The following is a 23,841-nucleotide window of genomic DNA, read 5'->3' on the forward strand; positions in this document are numbered from 1 at the left end:
ATGTAATTGAAACAGAAGCCTGCTGGGTTGTGGCTAATATGGAAGAAAAAGTAATGAAATTGAAGAATCATTACACACTATGATATCACACTATTGTAAAGATTACACTTTTTCACCATCCATCCATTTTCTACCTGTATCTTCAATTCAGGGTCTCAAAAGCCAATGCCTATCATAGCAGCATTAGGCCCTAGGTGGGAACCAACCCTGGGAGGACAACAGTCCATCACAGGATACACACACATTTCCACAGTTATGTAACACACATTTTGGGATAAGAATGATAAACATGTAAATGCAGAGATAACATGCAAACAACACACAGGCAGTGAATGAGCTTGAAATTTAAACCCACGCGTCTATAGCTACATTGAAACTGTGCTAATTGTTGTGCCACCCTGCCACCTAAGAATTTTTGTGTAGTAAAAATATTTTTGCTTGCAGTTTAACATAATAAAACTCTTGCTTTATTCATTCACTTAGCCCAAAGAATTCAGTAATGTGCAAGTAACGTTTGTTGGTATTTAATTCAAGTGACTTTTTCTTAATTACTGGATGATTTCAGTTAAATTTTTTCACAGATGACAAGGAAAAGATGTAAATACAGGTAAAGCATTTTCCTAAAGATTTATCGTGGCATTTGTTTCAGTTCTAGCACTTTTTGGTGTCAGTCTGTAAAAGGGTTATTTTTTTTAGTAGAGGTGAAATTGACAGTATACTGTATATTCTAATTAATTGGTTTTACTGTTTAAATTTAGTAAATTGGCTATTCCATACATTTTATATCTTGATTTTCAATCATTTTATGGAGTTAAGTAGGTGATTCAGTGATGAATTAATATTAAAGGATGAAAATAATAATACTAATATGTATTCTATAGTTAAAAATGTATCATTTTGCTGCGTCTTAATATAACTGTGTAGTACTGTGAAAATAAACCTTTTTAAATTCAAATCATAATTCATTGCCATAAGGCAAAAAAAAAAAAAAAATAAGTGCATAGATATTGGCCCATAGATGCGAGATATGCAATGCCAAACATCTGTAGACAGGAGCCTACAGCACCACACTTGTGAATGGGATGCAAGCTGACTGCTTATGTTTCACACCAGATGTACAGAAAGATCTCTTATCTCAGTATTTTGCATGTGCTTTGAAAAGTGTGAAGCAGTTACAGCACTCCCTCTGTGCAAACATGGTTGTGTTGTTAATGGTGAAGTTGCTTGTGTCGCTCTTTTGAGCTCTAAATGATAGAAATTCAGCGCTACCTGTTTTAGTTAAATAGGCAGGCCACTGCTGAGAAATGTACCCTTCTGCAATACTTGTGCATCACTTTCTTTTTAATACACCCTTTGATGCATATATCTGGGAAAACACACAGCTAAAAATTTTAGCTGGAGCATGATTTTTAACTGTTTTTTGACAGTGATTTAAGTAGTAACTAAGTATCAAGCACTTTCTATGTTGTTGGTTGACAATATTTGGATGCATTTCAGATGTAAAGCTTTGAGGTGATTTAACTTACTGTCTGCTGTTGCTTGAAACTCGCCCTTTGTACATTTTTGTGTATATCCACATGCAAAATTCAGTTGAAAACCATCAGACGTTGTTTTTCAGTTGTGATAATGGGCAGCGCTGCTTTCAGTGGCATGTACCTGATAGTCATATGAAACAATAATATTATATCAAACTAGTAACCGGTAAAAAAATGTCAGCATCTTGTTATTTCTACTAGTTTGGTGTTTAAATGTGCTTAGGAATGATAGGGCAATTACTTGTCCAATATTTGCAATTCACATCCGTTGGCAGTTGCACACTATGATTTAAATACATTGTGTAATGTGCAGTGAAAGAAATGCACAATTTCTAATCTTTCAAGCATTCCTTAATATGATATCTACATATTTTCTTTTCATCTTATTGATGTCTTTTGATGCACTCCAATAATAAATGATTCAACCCAATTTACAGACATTTTAATACATGTTTTTAAGATCTAATAACTAAGTCTGAGCAGTAAGCCATAAATCTGTGCTAAATAGTTTCATATTTACATATTTCTTGTCATAAGCTAAGGTGCTTATTTTACCTTTTAAGCAGGGTTTTCAATGTATTTGATCTTGATATGCTCATCTGATGCTGAAAAAGTGCTTGATTGTGTGATGGGATATGTACAATTTGAGAATGTTTTATTATTCTTTTGCATATTAGCACAACTACATTTCTTGTCTTTGGAAATGCTTTAATTTCATCAAATGTCAACAGCTACTATTTTCAATTTCTAGTATTCTCTAAGCTGTTATTATTTTCAATTATAATATGGTAAAAGTAAAAAAAAAAATAATTCTGTTAATTTAGGCTTGTCCTGTATTTTTGTTCTCATTCTGATCAAGTTATACCCTGAATAGTGCTCTTTGGTTTCACAATTGCAATTCTGGTCTTTATCAATTAATTTGGACAATTATTCCAAATAAAAAAAAATATGATCAAAGATATTCTCATTTCTTAATTTCCATTTAACATATATTTAGATATTCTCATTTCTTAATTTCCATTTAACATATTTTTAATTTTTTTCACAATTCAAATTTAATTGATAATTTCCAAGTCCATCCTGGTATGATCTTATGACTGTATTTGAGCCTATATCACAATTATTTTCTAAATGTTTTGCAATATGTAAAGTGTTATGACTCAGTTTTATTAGATGATGCAATTTGTTAGTGCTGTTTTTATTTGAGATAAGTTAAAATTAAAATCATGTTACTATAGTCAGAAATGTGTTAATCAGTCAGTGACTGAGAAAGGAATGTTTCCTATTTAAAATATATCATTTTAATATGTAAGATTGTGTAATTTAAAATTATTTCAATTTCCTACACATAAATCCCCATATGAGGTACATGCCATTCACCTTTTAGGATGTTATTTTCACAATAAATGATTTATTCAGGACACAACACATGTAAACATTGTAGCCAAATGTGACAAGGAATTTCTGCTGTGATTTTGTTGCTTAAAATTCTTGTAAATAATTGTGTGCAACAGGAAGAAAAAACACCTAACATCAGACAAAAAAACCCTAGTTGTATGCTAGAGTACTTGATTTTCATATGACAGTGCCTGCCTTGTGAATAATTTGTTTCTTATTAAGCTGTTTCTACCAATGTAAAAATGTCAACTCAAATGTAGACAGAGCAGCTTGTATTGTAAACTAATTTCTATGGTTAGTATTATGCCATCTTTTTTAAACAGAAGCCATTCATTTCATTATTTAAGTATTAATGTAAATCATTGTGTGTACATTCCCACCATAGATGGTCAAATAATTGCTCTAAACATTCAACTTAAATGTGGACAGTTTTTATCTGAACCTGTATAGCATTTTTAACATTACTGGAGTCATATCTATGAGGTTGTAAGTGCAATGCATTTTGTTATACTGCAAACCAAAAAGAAAAAAAAGTAATACTTGTCCTCAGTGACATACATTGACTAAAATGTTGCAGTGCTTTACTGTATTTTACACCATCCTAACCCATCTTTTTTTGTGATCAAATTTGGATTAAAGAGAATGCATGAAACACATAAAGAAACATGAACGTATAAAATTGAATGATAACATCATCCCACCCTACATCTTTACCCTGTGGGAAAAGAAAAGAGAGGAGATGAATAAATGAAGCTTACAGTACAAAACAGAGAGGACAGAAAACGACAGCTGGATTGAAAAAGAAAATGCCATGAAGTGAGCTTTCTGATGAGAGATCAATGCCAACTTTGTGGCAATTGTACAAAGAAGTAACATCCTTTGCTGCATTACATTAAGAAAGAGCATGGAAAGGTCCAGGAAAAGGAAACCGAGGAGTGAGAGGGGAATTTGGACAGAATGGATGAATGAGGGAGATATTGAGACAAAAGGCCCATACGTAATGACAGTCCTAGAACATGTGGAGGAAGGTTCTGGGGGAACTTAGTGAGCTGTAGTGACTTGGGGATAAAGACATCTATCCTTACCTCTAAATTAGAGAACATTCTATCATATTACTGTACAATCACCTGAGAGCCACTTACACTAATTAATATTTTTCTGCAGGTTTCTATCATTGACTCAGTCATTCATGAGTCATTGAACTTAATTTCACAGTTTTACTGCTTTTTGCTTAATTTCAATATTGTGTGTGTAATTTGACCTTGGCTGTCATTAGTGGTCACGCCTCTTTTTTATTTTCTTTATTTATTAAATTTTGAAAGTTTTTTTTCTTATGTCTTTGTTTGCTCTTGTAATGCTTGCTTATTCACTGTCACAGCTAAGCCGTCCCACATGCCTAGTTGAAGATAAAGGGTGGTTGGTCAACGTTGATTAACATCATATAAAAGGGCCATTTCTGCTTTTTTATGATGTTTAAATAATGCTGGCATTGTTTTCTAGTCAGGCTGAATGTTTTCCAAAACAGTAAGCAGTACTTTTGACAAAAGCCACATCACAACTATTTCTTTATAAATGCAAGTCAGAGTTTGCTGATGTTGCATGTAAACTAAACTGTAAACATTTAATAATAACTGATTAATCAAACCAATATGCGCTACTTGCTGTTCACCCAAAAAAAAAAAAATAGTACGAGTTACATTTAGATATTCACATCCTCTAAGACTACATCTAAAAAGAATAAGGAACTACTTAAGAATGTTTATGTTAGGTAGAATAGCAAGTGAGGACTGGGAAGTCTTTTTACTACAGATTTTAATTTTTTTCCCTAGCCTGTATAGGTTCTTATTGTTTTTTTTGTCGTCAATGGCCATTTGACCTTATCATCTGACTCAACTGTAGAGACATAAAAAACGATTCTATATAAGGATTTCACTTTTCAAATTAATTATGTAACTATTTTATGCAAGTGTGTATTTTTTTTTTGTATTTATTCATGATTATTTTTATCTCACTTTATTTTTCTTTGCTTGAAACTATTTCTTTGGCGTCTTGTAAATCACCTTTAATGTCATCTGTTTAACTTATAAAACCATCCTAAATGCCATCAGTACTAAGGCACAGCATTGTGTTAGCATATTCAAGACATTGTAAGGAATAATTAGCAACTCAGAATTGGCTGTGTGTGAGTGTGGTGGGTTAGGTGACTGATGGTGACCTAATGGTCTGCCATGGTTTTATTTCTGCCTTGTGCTGTATGCTTGTGGGAGTTTATTATTTAATCTTGAAATTCCCAATAATAATAATTTCATTCTTCAATATTGTAATTTGACAGTTAAAAAATATTCCGATATATTTAATACTCTGTACCATAACCTATTGAATTGCATTATTTTAGGCTTGAAATTCAAAAGAAGAAATTTATTTTCTTAATAAGAATGATATGTATATATTTATTTAAAAATTAGTGTTTACATTATTTTTGAGTTATTAATAAGTTCAACTTTCAAATGCATTTTCTGAAAGTTATTTTTAAAGGTCACTTTTGGTTAAGGCTTTTATTGTACATGTGAATATGTAAACCTTAAAAACCTAAGAATCATCTGGTGTAAACCCATTAAAGTAAGGCAGTTCATAATGCATTTTTCACACAGCATTGACAAAGACTGATATGTACATATTCTTACATGAAGTTTTGCCAGACTTTGTCACCTTTTAGTAACCATGCATTTTTTTTCTTAGTTTTATGGCGAGAGAGTGTCCCGTAAATAAGCCTCCAACCTTGAGAACACAGAAGGATACAACATCTATAGCACAATTCGTCTTCATAGCCAAGACTTTCTCAGTGTTATGTCTTTCTTTTGTTATGCTGATTAATATTTGTCTAGTCCTCACTTAGTTGCTGACTGTGTAAGACTCAGATAAAAGCAGCTTCTGTCTTTCAAGTAACTGGCAAAGAAATTTGTTTACAAAAGCTATTGTATTCCTTTTAAAAGAGAAGACAATGTTCCAGATAAAATATAGCTACATCTGGTTTATCATTTATTTATTACTTGTTTGTGTGTGTGTGTGTGTACATATATAGATTTATATTTGTATATAAATATATACTGTATTTATATATGTATATGTAAAATATACATATAGTTATATTTTAAGAATTTTTATAAATGTCTTTAAGTTTCCAGAAAATTACCTTGTTTCTGCTTAGTTCAAATGTACTGCTTTTTAAAAAAAACAGATAAATGACAGTTAAGTGGAGATCATCAATTATAATTATATTTTCATATACATATTTTCCAAAACTGTATATTTTGGATGGAAACTCTATACAGCTATGTATGATAAATAATGAAAACAGTGGCATAGCAATGTAATTAGCTTATATGTTTTTAGTATTTTCTCACAGAGAGAAAAAACAAAAGTTTTAAATAATAAAGTCAGAATGAAAAGGTATCATGCTGTAACTCTTAAAGTGTATTATCTTCCCTCCTTCTGCTCATAGAAAATATCAGATTTGCAGTGTCATTTGCCTTGATGATAAAGGTAGTCAGTTAGCTTGATTACTTAAAAAGTTAATCATTTTCTAGATATTCCAAAATACTAATTGTTAGCACTGCTTACTACATGTTTCCTATGAAGCTGCTCAATTACATGATTTAGTATGTTTAATGCTTTATTCTCCATATATGCTTTGTCAGTTTTGTAATGAAACTTTCTAAAACATATCCACTACATGAATTTCTGAGGCTAGCTGCAGGAGAGTACTGATAGGCTGGCAGATAATAAATAAATAAAACAAAAAAATTAAGTAACCTTGCCTCACCCTTCATGTCCAAAATATTATATAATTATGGATCCAAGATTAGCATCTAAAGTGAAAATCTAACTCTATTCTGTGAATGCTTAAGGAATTCATATTGCGTATTTAAAAACAAATAGGTATTTAGGTATATAACATTTATTACTATAACTGAATGTCTTAGGCTGCATGTATGCTTGCATAAAGCGTGTATGCGTCTGGATTCATCACTGTCTGGTATCTGAGTGCAGGCCTGCCATTTCTTTGTTACACTACTCTTGTCTGCCTGAGGGTGCATTTACAAAGCCAGCACTCTATATTCAAACTGTCTTCAGAGAAAGATACTTTATATCTTGATCATTAGATTATATCCTGTAAGTAGTATTTGATCCAGGTCTGATTTTTGTAAAGTAGAATTGTCTTGCAACGTGCAAATTAACTTTCACTCATTTCTAACAATATTTCTCCAGGCTGCTGCATTTATCCCTGGAGTACCACTTAACACTGTGAATTAAACTAATAATAGTTAAACTCACCACACCTAATGCTGTTTTCACTTGTTCATACTTTTTCAGCTATGCAGAGCAGCCAAAAGAGGAAGAAGAAGTGACGTCATTTATCTCGCATGTGCATGTTCTTTTGCACCCTGTGCATTTTAAAAAACAACAAAAATTTCCAAGCAGAAGAAATATAAAAGAAAAAGTGTAAAACAGGTTTTCAAAAGAAATGTGTATGAAACTCACATAAAGGCACAACCAAACAAGCCTAACAAAGTGACTTTAGTACACAGTGTAGGTTTTTGTAGGTTAAAGGTGTACCAACAAACTGTTTATTAGTCAAAACTTCAGAAATTAAAAAATAAAGTGTTATTTTATTACCAGTACTTATAATTATACTTCCATGCTAGTATTGAAACAACTAACTCCCTCTCTTTTTAATGTTAATTGTTTTTCCAATTTTGCTCTGTTGCTGTTTTATGGAATGGATAATTTCTCTTTTAAGTACTTTTATTCAGCATTGTTTTAAACCTATTGCCATTTTTTGTAAACATTATTGAGCTGCCTTTTCTTCTTTATTTTTTGTATTTTCTATACAACATAATGTTATGCATGATTTTCTCTCCTTGTGAATTAGATGTAAAAAAGGACGGGGCAAATTTAACAGTACAAACAAGAACAGATATACAGTATTACAAGTAAAGCAACCAATTCCCACAAAACAATCCCATAAACAATTGACCTGTGCATTAAGACAAAATGCAGAAATGTACTTTTGATTTCAACAGCATTTTGTTGTCATTAATTTGAACATTAAAAATAAATATCGAGAAGGCAAGACTTGTACAGTCAAAAAGAAATCCAATATTCCTACTGTTCTGCAGACCACAGAAATAACACAACTTTGGTAACATTTTGCCTTCCAGGCTTTAGTATACCATTAGAACCTTGTGGTAGAAAATTGCCTTAATTGCTTTATCTTTCATTAAAAATTTTTAAAGAAGTAAAATGGTTCTTATATTAACCGCAGACAAATGCAATTCACCACCCTCTTAATGGTACTTTTATGTCATGTGTTTGATAAATGCAGCTACTATGGTATCTCCATACTTTTTGTGTTCAGACTGGTGGTGAGTTTACCTTCAATTAAACACGCTTCTTATATAATATAACATACTATATACTGCTGTATCTCAACACACTCAGTTTTAGCAGAAACTAGTGAATAGGCCGAGCCAGGATCAGTTTCGACTAGACCAAACTGGTTTATCCTATAGAGGAAAGTGTGATTGCAGGCCAAACTTGTTTAGACTATGACACATTAGTTTGTCCTGGGAGCTCAATATTGATTTCAGGATAATCTACTGTAGTTTAGAGAAGGTCAGACGAAGTCCCTTTCTGCTCTGACGCTGACGTGCGAGGTTCGATCCCCGCAAGGGGAGCAGTGGAGTGTGTACAGAGGATGAGCCCAAATAAGGGAGAAACACGTGTCATGTACTCTTTGCATTATTTGACAGTAAAATATATATATATATATATATATATATATATATATATATATATATATATATATGTGTGTGTGTGTATATATATATATGTGTAAATATATATATATATATATATATATATGTATATATACATACACTAAACTACTACTATCAAAAAATGGAGGGATGGTGGTTTTCTAACACCAAAGATATTCAGAGTCCAAAGAGTGCTATCAAGATCATATGCACAAATTGAGGATGTAATCTGTATCCACATAACAGGTCAGTATTCCTTGTTTCATTTACTGCAGATACTAATTTGTCAAGAGTTCTGTCTTCAATTCAAAGGCACAACCCGATGTGAAGGCGTTTCCTTTTTGTGATCTACTTTCCTTTTCCAGAGTTAGTATTTTTGCAAAACATACATATGTCTTGCACATTGTAAGGATATGACTGAGTGACTTGATGTGTGGATTATGCAACACGAGAAATGTGAGGTTTTTTCATGAACTTTTTTGATACAGTTTGCTGTTGTCCAGTGTTGTTCACCATTGGGCCTGTTCTGTCAGAAACTTTGTAATGTCCTTTATATTTAAGGGTGTACTTGCACTAGGCATGTTTATTTTGTACCGTGCTCAAGTACGATTGTCCACCCTCCCTCTTGCCTGCACTCGCACTGCACTTAATGTTCTGGGCCTGGGAGTGCTTTCGTCATGACTTCATGTAAATCCAAAACACGAGCACAGTGACGGCAAGCGTGTGAAAATGATTTTACTTTTTTTGTGGTTTTTTTGGAGTTGTGTAGGTAAGGATAGCTCTCTACCCTCTTACGGATTTACTGAGTTTGCAGCGCAGCGTTTTGCTGTTAACTGTGCTGTAAGTATGAGAAGATTTTTACGGTGACAAATGATGTTAAGGGAGGAATTTACAGCTTTTCTTGCTAACTACAGTTCACATTCATGTGTAAGGTGAGAATAAAAACCTTTTTTTTAACTCATGTCAGTTTTCTGTGCTCAGGCACATTTAGCGATCACACTGTTCCTGAATGCTATTGAACTGTGCTCAGGCCCACCTCTTCCAAGCAAGCCAGGGCACAGTACGGTTGGCCCGGCATGGAGCGATCACACTAGTCAAACAAACTAGACTTTGCTGGGTTACATGTGGATAAATATGCTCAGGCACAGAACAAATTGGTAGTGTGAGTACATCCTAAGTTTTTTTTCAGTCACCACTTAAAATTGCACAGAGCAAATAACATACTAAAAATATAATCTTTGAGTAAAGTTTTCTAGTCTAAAAGGAAAGAAAAATTTCCAAAGGAAAAAAAGTTATCAATACAAAAAAAATAAGGTGATATTGAATGTGCTTCAAAAAGATTGTCATGCCTTGCTCAGTTTTAATTTAAATTACTGGCAACAGTAGCTCTCCATTTAAGATATTGAGTTGGTATAAAAATTAAAAAATGCACTTACTACTTCTGGTGTTTAGTGTATTATCTTGGGGAGTTTCATCTGTTAATCTGTCACTTGAATTAGCTAAAGTAGTAGATGGTGGCAGGTGACATTAATAATGAAATTCTAGCCTCATTTTCTTATCTGACCAGAGAAAAGGTAAAAATTGCATTTTCAAAGTGTAAAGTGTAATAAAATTGTGTTATATGTAAGAAATTCCCTGTAGCTGTGCACTGTTAAAAAGGGATTCCACATTTTTTCCTCATATCTTTTCTTAGCATTTTTCCTATTGTTGGACTCTTTGTTAGTGTTTGTAAAGTGGGTAGTAGAACGCACAGACTGATATCTCATTCCCACGTTATGAATGCTTATTTGTATAACGGCTGCATAGTCTTTGGAGGTCTTAAACTACAATTCAGATCACATTGCCTTTTTTTGTGCACATTAGGCAATGCATTATACACATCAAACCAATAACAGGAAAAAGGAAGTAGATTACCTAGCCACAAGTTCTAAAATTTTATATCAAAACCTGTAAGCAATGTTATTGACAGCTATGCTATAATTTACAAAATGTATAGAATTATGGCTGAATGAAACTATTAGCACTAGAATTACAATACAATACAATACAGTTTATTTTTGTATAGCCCAAAATCACACAGGAAGTGCCGCAATGGGCTTTAACAGGCCCTGCCTTTTGACAGCCCCCCAGCCTTGACTCTCTGAGAAGACAAGGAAAAACTCCCAATAAAACCTTGTAGGAAAATGGAAGAAACCTCGGAAAGGCAGTTCAAAGAGAGACCCCTTTCCAGGTAGGTTGGCGTGCAGTGGGTGTCAAAAGTAGGGGGTCAATACAATACAATATACACAACAGAACAATTCCTTAAGACAGCATAATAATAAAAATTTTAGAAGTACGGTTTAACAGTAGATGATATGACATAATTAGGTTTGGATATTTTTAGAGTCCTGGAGACCTCATCCATCTAGCTGCCTCCCCATTTGGCCATGCCACGGCTGAAACATTGCTCCGATGAAAGGACCCCTCTTTCCCATGATTCCTGTGATCCTCCATCAGGGATGACTTTACCATAGGCAGGCAAACAACTTGGCAGGTGGGCCGTGGCACCAATGGCCACATTTGGGTAGTCGAGAAAAGAAACAGAATAGGTGAGGGTTAGTATTCAAATATAATTATCATGTTACTTATGTTATAGTGCTAATGACTAACAACAGAGATGCAGTATGTACAGTTAATCAGCAGCTCTAGTCAGGATATGCTAAACTGAAGTAGTGAGTCTTCAGCCGGGATTTAAAGGCTGAGACTGAAGGGGCATCTCTTATGGAAGCAGGAAGACCATTCCACAGTTTAGGGGCCCTGTAACTAAAAGCTCGACCTCCCACTGTTATTTTATTAATCCTTGGAATCCTAAGCAGACCGGCATCTTGAGATCTTAATGTGTGCTCAGGTTTGTAAGTCATGATAAGTTCAGACAAGTAAGCCGGACCTTGGCCATTTAATGCTTTATATGTTAAAAGGAGGATTTTGAAATCTGCCCTGAACTTAACTGGGAGCCAGTGTAAAGATTTAAGAACTGGGGTTATGTGTTCATTACCAATGCCTAGGAAAAAACTCATAAATCCGGCCCACCTTAAATCCCTTCTCACCTCTCCGTCAGTGTCTTTTGTCTTGTAAATGTGTTGATAAGCAGTTTTATTCCCCCAGTCATGTTTACGTCTCAACCCCCATTTGACACTGCTGTTTTCACATAAAGACGTACTATAACAGAGATGAACACAGATGATGATCAGGGTTCTACATCGAAGAAAGAATGCACGTCGCACTTGCCATCGCTGTACTTTGTATATGTACACAGGAAGCTCTGCAGTCTACTTGTGACTTCACAGTGTAGGAAGATAAGTAAATAAATCAAGGTAAATGGGTAAATAACATTCATTCTGACTTTTACATGCACAGTACAGTGCGACATACATTCTTTTTCTGATATAGAACCCTTGTTGTCATCTGAGTTTACCTCTGTTATAGCATGTCTTTATGTGAAAACAGCAATGTCAGATGGGGGAAGCGTGAACGTGACTGGGAGAATAAAACTGAATTAAAAAAAAAAAACAAAACTAACATTTACTTGTACCTTTTACAGACTCAAATCAAATATATGTTTTTATTCTAAAATAGTAAGAATAAGAGCAGCTCACTTCTCAAAATGGTGTCATATGGGGTTGAACCCATTAACATTTCATTACCAATCAGCAGTTCTTACCATTACGCCACCAAAGTGGTCATATTAAAGGCGCGTCAATGTTGCAACCTAACATGGGTTCTTTTTTTGCAGTTGTATTCTTGAAAAGAAGTGCACTCCTTTTGTTATACTTGTATCTTTTGTGAAAGTGTTTAGTTGTTATTTGGACTACAAGGCTCCACACATTATACACTTCATGTCTACATTTTGTCAATTATTACTAAAACATGAAAAACATTTCTGTTTTAACTATGTGTTTACATAGGTTGTTGTAGACGCAAGACACATGTGAAATGCATGTGTTCTAAATAACGATACATATTTTACTCTGTGCAACTCTAAGCATCTGACACTCAGGTAAACAGACTTGAGCTGAGAAAACTTTGTGCGGCGGTGGGGGGATGTGATAGCAGGCTGCTTGCTGCTTATCGAGACATTTACAAGACAAAAGATGCTGGCAGAGAGGTGCATAGGGCCAAAGAGGTGGGCCAGATTTATGAGTTTTTTCGCAGGCTTTGGTAATTCTAGTGTTAGGGAGTGAGAGTGTTGTCATCAGAAAGGTGCTATTCCTAGCTTGTGAAGTTGATGATTATAGCATACCTGATTGGTTAGAACTGTTCCTCTTTAAATTGAAATGATATGATTGGTCTCTTAATATATTAGAATGATGTATCGACCAGGGCTATACCTACAAGGCAATGTTTGCATTTCTTATGTTTAAAGTATTAGATAATTAATTGATTTTTTAAAAAAAATGATAATATTGGAACACCTACTTTGAGGCTAATATATGGGTTTATTTTAGAAAAAATGAGATGTCACTTTTTTATTGAACAAATTTGATCTTACTACTGAAAGATTAGATGAATGAAAATAATAATTCTAAGTGACTGTGAAAGTGTTTTATCATCACAAAAGCTGCCACAAAGTAATTTAGCCTTTGTTCAATGTTTGATTTTGCTGCCTTTTATGTAGAGTGTGCATGATTTTCAAGCATTACATAGCTTTATTTCCAGAACTATGATTTCCACCAACAGTCTGGAGACATGCTATTAGATCATTGAGTAGTAGTAGTAAAAATAATAGCAGGGCTAGTGTGAAATACTGCATATGAATGGAGTTGTGATACACTTGTGCTGAGTTACTGTAAGCATAATATGCAAGTCAAGAAATGGATAGATGTATGTCTGTGAGTCTTTAGACACTTTTGAGAATTACTAGCACTTAATTTCATAAGCTGATCATTAGTTAAGCATTTGCAATTTTACTTCTTCAGTGATGATTTGAAAATGTTTAATTAACATAAAGTCAGAAACACCTTTTAATTTTTAGAAATGTATGTTTTTCAGTGCCTGAAACCTGAACACCAGATACAGTTTTGGAGAGAGAGTGAACTCGATTAACTGAAGCAAGCTCTTTATAGTTACAGGTAATTTTAAAGTTATGCCTTAGGTAAAGTTACAGATGAATCTGGGGATTTTTGTTGGAATAAAATAAAAGTATGTTTTATTTTTTCCATCTAAATAGTCCATCTAAATAGATATATATATATATACAGTTTTTAAAATCAAGTACTGTTAACGGTATTTTCTTTTAAAATGTATTCATTTTCCACTAATTTTCTTTGTGTGAACTAAAGCAAAATGTTTTTCAGAAGTCATGGCTGAAATAGTTAAATCAAAATTAAAACAGTGACATCAGGAATTGACCACAGAGGGTGGGAGTTCTTGGATAAATCACTTCCATTACTCTATATCTCTCCCATTAAAGTTAAACTCCAAATACCTGAATTGTCAAAGTGAAATCCTATATTTTAATATTGGCTGTCATTAGCTTCTTTCTGTTTCACTATCATAAGTACCATGACCAGCCATTTAAATGCTTTTCGTTGTAGAGATGCAAGAGTGATCTCATCCACCTGCGTTCATTTGGCAAATCTGTCATTTATTAAAATGGCACATTCTTCAGTATCTATAATAATAACCCATAATGCTGAACTAACAAGGGTGTTTGAAAGCTAGAATTCTTATTTTTTGTAACTGTTGGCCATTCCTTGTGTTTGTCCTTGAATAACTATATATTGTGGAAGAGAAAATTGTAAGCCAGTCTTCGAATATCTGTAAAAACATTTGCATTTGACAAAACATAGGTACTTTCATCACAGATGGTAGGTAGTTTGTAGTTAGGACCATGCACTGATATGAGGGGAAATTCAGCTTTATTCAACAATTCAGGTGTTCTTTATTTAATTTTGTTTTAGCTCAGGCTTTCTAAATGAAAATCTGAAAATCTTCAAAGCTAAAGAATAATTCACAATTTCAAGGGGAATCATATACTGTACTAAAAATGCATAATAATTATTACATAAAGCAAATGGAGTAAGTGAGCAATGGCAGATGATTGTGAGTTTAATACAGAACCAGGGTTATGAATGTCACAGCAAACAATTTCAGTTTTCAAATAACTCCCAAAACAGGGCCTCAAGAGACCAGATATTTTTTTTCTTTATAAAAGTTAATTTTGATGTTAAATTTTTTTACAGGGTTTTTTGTTCGATTTTTTTTTTCTTTCTTTCTAGTGTTATAGCTTTTTGTCTAGCCATGTTTATGCAATGCATCTAAGGATTTTATTCAATTTTGATTTAAATATCGACTGTTGTACATGTGGCATAGCTTAATGTATTGTTTTTCAACATGTTAAAATATAAAATATAAAGTGCTGAAATGAGTGTTTATTCCTGTATAAATGTAAATTTATTGTGTTTTGTTCCAAATTCTGAGTTGGCAGAATCAAAACATGCAATTGTAACACATCCTACTCTGTATGTGAAACAACTGTTCAGAAGTAGGGGTTCTGGACCTTGACATGCTTTAATCTGATAAAGAATGACTACAGGTTGCGTCCTTTTGTACCTGGCAGCCTATCTAAACCTCTGTTTTTGGATTTATGAGGATAAGGACTGTTTTGGCAAACTATGAGCTCCTCCAGAGAATAGTTAAACGGTGATTAATCATTGTTTCTTCACTGAATGTGCAGAAAAGAATGGAAAAGCAGCATTTCACACCTCTGAAGCAATTAATCCCTGTGATCTCAGCCAGGTTTGTCTTGTAGATAAGTCAGGATACAAAACTGTTCCTAATTCATCAACCTGTGCATGCCATATAGTATAAAACACACAATTTATTTCATATCATTTATAGTCAAATTTTAAAAAGAGTGACTTTGCTATATCCAAGAGTGTCTTATATTAGCTTCATATAAACTAAGTACCAGAGATTACAATGGGATTCCGTTTTTATTGTGCACATCTGGTGTAGTCAGTATGCATTTTCTCATTCACTTGCTGCAATTTTTAGTGATTGTGACATAAATCATTTTCCTAATCAGAAACTTAAGTGACAGGAAGCCATCTCCTTTTCTGAAGAATAGAAACATATAATTTTTAGTACATTTTTCTTCTTGTAAAATTTAAACAAAAATACATTAATCCCCTTTATGTTACTGTACTGTATTTTCTTTGTGCATGTTCCTTATAGTAAAAGTGCCACATAATTAATACTTTATTATGACATTTAGTTTATAGATTTTTTTAAGCTGTGAGGTAAATAAAATGTTTTGACAGTCTAAGTTTGAATTTTCTTAGCTTGAGAATTTACTGGCCAATAGCTGTATGCCCATACCTTTTCAACGAGTGGATAAAAAGGAGCTTTTAATATTTTTGTTTGGTTTTAAGAAATACTTTCAAATATGATGCAAAACTATTACTAAAAAGCTATTAGCATTTTAGATTTATTGTTGGTTCCATTTTTTTCTATTAACTATTGCTACAGTATGTGTATTCCATTCTTATTAGTTGTGTTGCAACATTTGCTTATAAAATGTTGTACATACCATGCTATAGAATTTCATTTATCTATTTTCAACCCCTCCTTAATTCAGCTATAAGGGTGCACAGAATCAGAGTCTATCTTAGCAGAAAAGGCAGAATTAACTGTAAATGGTATGTCACTTGTTGGCAGAGCATACTTGTGTACACGCCTGCAAATGCATCTTTGGGATGTAGGAGGAAAATTGGAGATCCGGGAAGTGATTTGGAGAACATGCAAATTCCACATGGATGGTGACTAAGATGATAATTTCAATCCAGTCTCCTAGAGTTGTGGGGTAGCAGACCTAATACTGTGCCATTTTGTAGCCTAATATTAACATCAGATATTTCTTTAAGTGTATGATTTAAGAAATTTACCCACATTTTGGTAATAACATCTTTTATTTCTCCTCTTTTGTATATATGCAATAATTTATTTCTGTTGCTATTGTTTGTTGATTCTCTTGTAATAATACTCAATTTGACCCTTATTACTTCAGAATCATGTAAAGTTAGGACCTGGTCTTGTATGTATCCTAATGCATGTATTAGTGCAGAATCAAGAATCAGAATTAGAGGATAAATTTAGGTATTTGTGATGTCAAATTTGTTATTTTAAAATCAAGACATGCACTAATTTGCCCCAGAAATATACATTTTTAAGTGAAGTATTATTTAAAAATAAAAAATTAATAATAATGGCGGCACGGTAGCGCAGTGGTAGTGCTGCTGCCTCGCAGTAAGTAGACCTGGGTTCACTTCCCGGGTCCTCCCTGCGTGGAGTTTGCATGTTCTCCCCATGTCTGCTTGGGTTTCCTCCCACAGTCCAAAGACATGCAAGTTAGGTGCATTGGCGATTCTAAATTGTCCCTAGTGTGTGCTTGGTGTATGGGTGTGTGTTTGTGCGCCCTGTGGTGGGCTGGCGCCCTGCTCGGGGTTTGTTTCCTACCTTGTGCCCTGGGATTGGCTCCAGCAGACCCCCGCGACCCCGTAGTTAGGATATCGCGGGTTAGATAAAGGATGGATGGAAATAATAATAAATGTGTCATTCCCCGAGGCTTACAGCATTGGTCTATGGACTGCCAGAGCAAAAATGAAATAAAAGCCTTAAAACTGTTGTGTGCTATGCTTATTCATAGCAGTAGCCAAGTTGATTTAATGCAAATGAAACTTTATTCACATATGCAATGCTTTCACTCTTACAGATCTAGGTACGTAAATACAGTACATACATGAGGCATGATGCAAGATGAGGAATAAAGTACCTATAGCATTAGTAAATTGAGTAGAACAGTAGTAGTTGATTGATACGGAGGTACTGAGCATACTTACTTACCCAGTAAAACTCTTGTGTAAAAGAATAGATGTTTTATAGTGACAGCAGCATTAAGTACTACTACTATGACAAACAAAATCATGCTCTGTAGACACTATTTAACATTTTTCATTTCTGTACCACCCAGTTGTTCTGTGCCTTACTGTAGCTCAATGCTGTATATTTTTCTCTCCATGCCTTATCATGTTTTTCTGTCTCTTGTTTTCATTGCCGTCAATCTTTTGCACCTTATTATCAATGTTTTGTGACTCATACATACTAGGTTTATCTAAAATGCTAAATGTTTAACCATTTGCATAGTCTGACACATTGATGCTGCAAAAGGAGAGCTTATGTGTCTAAATTGTTAGAAATATTTAGCCGGATTGCTCAAATCTCTAGCAAAGAATGATTGAAACAGCACCATTCATAACATGAGGCATAAGAAACCATGCCTTTGTGGGTTAAATAGTTTCTGAGTGGAGGCTCAAAAAAAGAAATCACATTTTTGAAAATATAATATGCACATACTGTTTTGCAACATATGAATCAGTATTTAGGAACATTATTAGCTTTGAAGTGGACATATTCAGTAAGTTTTAAATGCTTTATTTCAAATGAGCTGATACTTTTGACCTCTAGAGTACCAAACCTATTTTTTTAAATTGTATTTGTTTCTCTATATTCCACTCACCGATCACTTCTCTCAAATTCATTACCAATATAAGGTCAGTACAGTACAGTGCACCACATTCACCTGCAGTATTGCAGGTAGCATGTTAAAAGTAACATGCATTACATAAATTTAAAGTAATGAGTAACCTAATGCAATGCTTATTTTACTGAAGTAAAAATACCTACATTACTTAACACTAGAATTGCTAACAATTGTGTGTTTTAACAATGTGTTTACACAAATTACTGTAGAAACGAAACACACATGAAATGCATGTGTTCCAAATAACGATCTATTATTTCCACTCTAAAACTCCAGCAGTTCACTCCCAGATAATCAAACAAGGCATGAGCTGGGAGAAGTTTGTGCACGTTCTAAGTCCGTGGGGGGGCTGGAATAGCAGGCTGCTTGCTGCTTGTCTTAATCGAAACATTTATAGGACAAAAGATGCTGATGGAGAGGTGTGAACGGATTTAAGGTGGGCTGGATTTTAGAGTTTTCTCATAGGCTCTGGTAATTCTAGTGTTAAAAAAAATAAAAAAAGTGTTATATAAAAGACTTATTGCCTTTTTTCACAAAGACATTGCCTGTTGCTGTGGTTGTAACATTATGCATGTTCATGTTCTTACCTTCATTTAATCCTGCTTATGCTGAGGGGTGAATTTAACTGGCCCAATTTAAAATCACGGGGAGCAAATGATTATTGCAGCACTAATAGGTGTAAGGCATGAAGCAAACTTGGTGGATGGTACGTTGGTCCTTTGCAGAGGTTGCACACCCCAACAGAAAAGAGAATGCTGAGTACAATACAACAACAGAAACCTATATATAAAGTGTCAGTTTATTTTTAATATGGCTATTTGCAAATTTTTTATAATTAACACTTAAAGGTTTCGCAAACAGTTGTCTCCATCATTATGTCAATCAGTTTCTCTTGTTCTATGAATCACCCTTCACACAGGGCACATCATATTGATGAAAAAGAAAAAAAAAACTAGTATTTAAGTAACAATGTAATTTGTTGCATAAAGATATTAAAGAAACAAACTTTGACTGGAAAAATAATAAGAGTTGATAGTACAACACGTTGACATTGATTGGCATATGATAATACAGTAGAACAGGTACCAGTAAAATAAGTACTGGATACAGTGAAGTTACAAGGTATAACAAGCTGAAATCCAAGAGAGAAAAGATAGTTGTGTAAGCTTGATTTTGAGGTGATTACTGACTGACAGCTTCACAGATTGAACCCAAGGATCCACACCTCGACTTACTCCAGCTGAAGTGCCTTAAGATAACTTTTGTTATCCTATGATTACTAATTCATTTCCATGTGTTTCTTTTCATAAAACCAGTTTGCCCTTCTGAGCTTGTTGCGACCTTAATTAGCCCCACGAGCCACCTGCCCAGGATAATTAAGTCAATTAATTTCACCCTCATTATTGAACAGCCTCTCTCGCTGCAACCTGGCACTCTTTAGTAAAGGCCTGGGGCCTTATGTATATACAGTGCATATGCACAAAAATGTTGCGTATGCCTGTTTCCATGCTCACTTTGAGATGTATAAAAGCTAAAGTTGACCTAAAGCCACTCACATTTTCACGACAGCCTCCCCCATTGCACATGTAAGTTTAGGCTTGGTTTTACAAGCTGGTGGCACCCAGCATCAAAGCAATGCTACTGTTTCTGTGGTGGCTTTTCTTTTTTAGATTCACATCTATAATGTTGGTTTTATCAAATACACTGAAATCAATTGCATATTGGTTATAAATTGAATTCTCTTGATTGTAATCATTCTGTAGCAATGTAATGGTGCACGGAATGGCCAAACTATTGCAACTATCATGTTTGCTTTAGTGTTGTTAGAAGAAATGGAAGAATCAGAAGAGAGTGTGTATTTATACAGGTATATGACTAGCAAAATACCTGCCCTTTGCAGCGGAGAAGTAGTGTGTTAAAGAAGTGATGAAAAGAAAAGGAAATATTTTGAAAATAACGTAACATGATTGTCAATGTAATTGTTTTGTCACTGTTGTGAGTGATGAGTGTTGCTGTCATATAGATATATATATATATATATATATATATATACACACACACACATATAAACATATATATATACATATCCATACATATACACATATATATATATATATACATATCTACACATACACACATACATATATATATATATATATATATAAACATATGTATGTGTGTGTGTATATATATATATATATATATATATATATATATATATATATATATATATATATATATATATATATATATATATATATATATACAGTCTTTGGGGTGCGAGCAACAGTTGCGGGGTACCAGAATCCATGAAGGAAGAAAAATGAAAACATTATTTGTACAAAATCTTAATTTATTTATCCATTCCTAAATAAATAAATGGGCAGGCTATTTCAGTATCAGTGCAATACGCTGCTTGTTAAAATGGATGACTCCCACTCTTACGTCCAAGTCTGCGTGGAAATTATGAACTATCGTATCTGTTCAAGTTCTATTTAAATTTTAAATAGAAGGAATTTTTATTTAGTCGACAGAATATTATTCGAATAAATCAACTCAAACCTTAAATAACTTATAATATTTTGCTCTCCATAAAAATATATCCTGTCTAAATTATACAAGTTAGAAATAAAGTAAACGTTAAAAGAACAAACATTCAAATTTCTTTACTCTTATGTAATTTTATATAAAAATAAACTTAAATTTTAAATATCCCAAAAGATTTTGCTCTCCATAAAAATATATCCTGTCAAAATTATACAAATTCAAATATGTACATGGTGCATAGCAAAACCTGGAAATATAAATAAAATTTGTTCTTTTCAGCAATAACAAATCAAATCATTCAGTTGTCTTTGCTCTTATGTCATTTTATCAGATTTGGACGCGTGGCATCTTTTTTTGGCAACAAGTTCGTTTCTGTTTGGTGTGAGGTTCTGTGTTGTGGAGATTCTCAGGATGGACTGCAGGTGCTCATCAGTGAGGCGACTCCTGTGTGCTGTTTTGTTAGTCTTCATCACTGAGAAGAGCTTCTCACACAGATATGTGCTACCAAACATGCACAAGGTTCGAGCCGCATGTAGACGGAGCTGGAGCATTTCTGCGGAATGGAGTGAATAAACTGTGTGGGCCGTGCAGTATCGCACTTTGCCTTCAGTGTGCCATTACACTGCAGCTCAATCACCTCCATCTGAATCTGCACAGGTGCAGTTTCCACATCGACGGCAAATGGGTTGCGAAAACAACTCAAAATTCTTTTTTTGTTCTTCAAAGTCACCAAAGCGCCGTGCAAACTCAGTGAGCAGTGCGCTCAGTTTATCAGCAAAGTGCGTATTTGGGAACACCGTTGTGCCGATTTGGTTCAAGATTACTTGGCAAAAGGGAAAGTGGGGCAAGTTGCACTGGTGCATTTGTGTCTCCCATAAAAGTAGCTTCACTTGAAATCACTTTGTGATTGTGCACGGGTAAAAACGGCTGCTGAAGAGTCAGATTCTTCTTTAACTCTTCTGCTTTCTGTATCTTGTGCATTGCATTCAGGTCTTTCAGGTTATCTTGATGTTTTGTCTCATAGTGCCGTCTTAGATTAAATTCTGTAATTACAGCCACATTAGCTCCACAAATGAGACACACGGGTTTACCGGCAATGTCAGTAAACATATACTCAGCCTCCCATCGGTTTTTAAAGGCTCTATGTTCAGAATCACCTTTTCTCTTCGGCATCGTGTGGGCTAGCTTCGCAATAACTTGCAGCATCATAAGCTAGACTTGATTAACGCGTAAGTGTTCGCAAGGCAGCTGAAGCGCTGCATTATGGGATCTGTAGTTTATCGTGTTACCAGCGCTTCATATCCCCGGCCATTAATAACAATAATACAGTATATAAAATGATCTCGCGGGCTTGATATAATTACACGCCGGGCCGGATGTGGCCCGTGGGCCTTGAGTTTGACACATATGGACTAAATAGAACTTGAAAAGAAATATTTTTTCGAATGTGATCGCGCAATTCAGATCGAGTTGACGCGAACTACAGTACATCGAGCCTGCGTGCTATTGTGGTTTTGCCTGTGTGCCTCAGTAAGTTACCCTCTCCTCGCTCTTACTTTTTTTACCGTTCATGTAATGAATACACTGAGTATGGCTTTACCAAAACAATCATTGATCCCGAATAAAGTATCCATTATTCATAAAGCTTCAATTGGTAATCTGTCTTTCTGCGTTAACCGCATATTTTTTCATACGTCTCAAACCAAGGGGATGCGAGGCTAAAATGAATCGAGAAGCGCGACATACTTAGTGCATCCCTCTGGGAATCAAACCTCGAAGTCAGCGCTAGAGGCGAAGCCTCTACTATTGCGCCACAGCGTGCGGTTTGTCTATTTGAGTGTAGCAGTGTAATTCGGTTTTTGTTCAGCACTCTTTGGAACTGTTGCTTTTTGTCTGCGCACTGCGTCAGTTCACGTGAGCCACTGAATATGGTTTTATATGTCACTCGCTCGCTTCTAATTGTTTCGCTGCCTTCTTAATTATATATTGCATGTTTTCTTCAGCGCTTTTTGTAGCTCTTCCTGGTTTTCTACGTAATGCCTGATTACGTGAGAGGTGTGATGATGTCACAAAAAACTCCACCTCCCACAGCTTTCGAGCTCAACTCCATTACAGTAAATGGAGAAAAATAGCTTCTAGTTATGACCATTATGCGTAGAATTTCGAAATGAAACCTGCCCAACTTTTGTAAGGAAGCTGTAAGGAATGAGCCTGCCAAATTTCAGCCTTCTACCTACATGGAAAATTGGAGAATTAGTGATGAGTCAGTCAGTCAGTCAGTCAGGGCTTTGCCTTTTATTAGTATAGATGATGACTGACTTCTAAGTTCATTTCAATTTCCAAGAGCTATCATCTTGGAGCTGTGTGCTGAACCGGCACCGACTTTACAGAGGCAGACTTTAAGGAATTGTGCTCTACCTGCACCTTTGCAAGTTCTGTCCGCTCTCTGCTTTTTAACCACAGGAGTTTTTCAGCGTTAACTTGCTGAATGATTGGGTATTTCTCAGTCATCACTGAGTCATGCCAAGCCAGCTGTATAGGTTGGTATTATCCGCTTGTCATCCAGATATATAAGATTTTCATACACTGTGGTTGAACTGGGAAACATCAAAGAGCAATTTGCAGCAACATCCAGTTTTCTTAATGTAATTGGAACAGTCAACTGTACGCTCATTGCTATTACATCAGCCAGGGATGAATCCGCAAAAGAATTAGCTGGCATTACATCATATATAGCAGGAGTGCCTGTAAAAACTGTAGCTTCGCACAGTCGCAGGTGCTTTTCCAACTAGTGCAGCAAAAAGGTGACAGTCCTTTTAAGGAAAAAGAGCAGATTTTTTTTTCTTTTGACGCTTGGCACTGATGCTACACTTTAAAGGTGCCTTTGGAGAATTAATTTGCTTATGTAAATAGAAAGCATATCTACTCTATTAATGTGTTACTCTGTAGTCCACAGAACATG

The 23,841-nt window shown here is 34.6% G+C and overlaps 1 protein-coding gene across 5 annotated transcripts in view; it reads left to right on the forward strand.

Annotated features, from left to right (window-relative positions):
• Positions 1-23,841, forward strand: part of tbc1d5 (TBC1 domain family, member 5) — a 483,468-nt gene that overhangs the window by 69,067 nt on the left and 390,560 nt on the right. For 3 of the 5 annotated variants that reach the window (XM_039737608.1, XM_039737613.1, XM_039737610.1), the window contains exon 2: positions 13,781-13,860. The exons of the other annotated variants lie outside the window; for them this stretch is intronic. The gene's annotated coding sequence lies outside the window, so the exon portion shown is untranslated. The remainder of the gene's footprint in view (positions 1-13,780; positions 13,861-23,841) is intronic. 5 annotated transcript variants of the gene reach the window in all.

The sequence above is a fragment of the Polypterus senegalus genome, chromosome 15, assembly GCF_016835505.1.
Source record: "Polypterus senegalus isolate Bchr_013 chromosome 15, ASM1683550v1, whole genome shotgun sequence".
Classification (NCBI taxonomy): Eukaryota; Metazoa; Chordata; class Cladistia; order Polypteriformes; family Polypteridae; genus Polypterus; species Polypterus senegalus.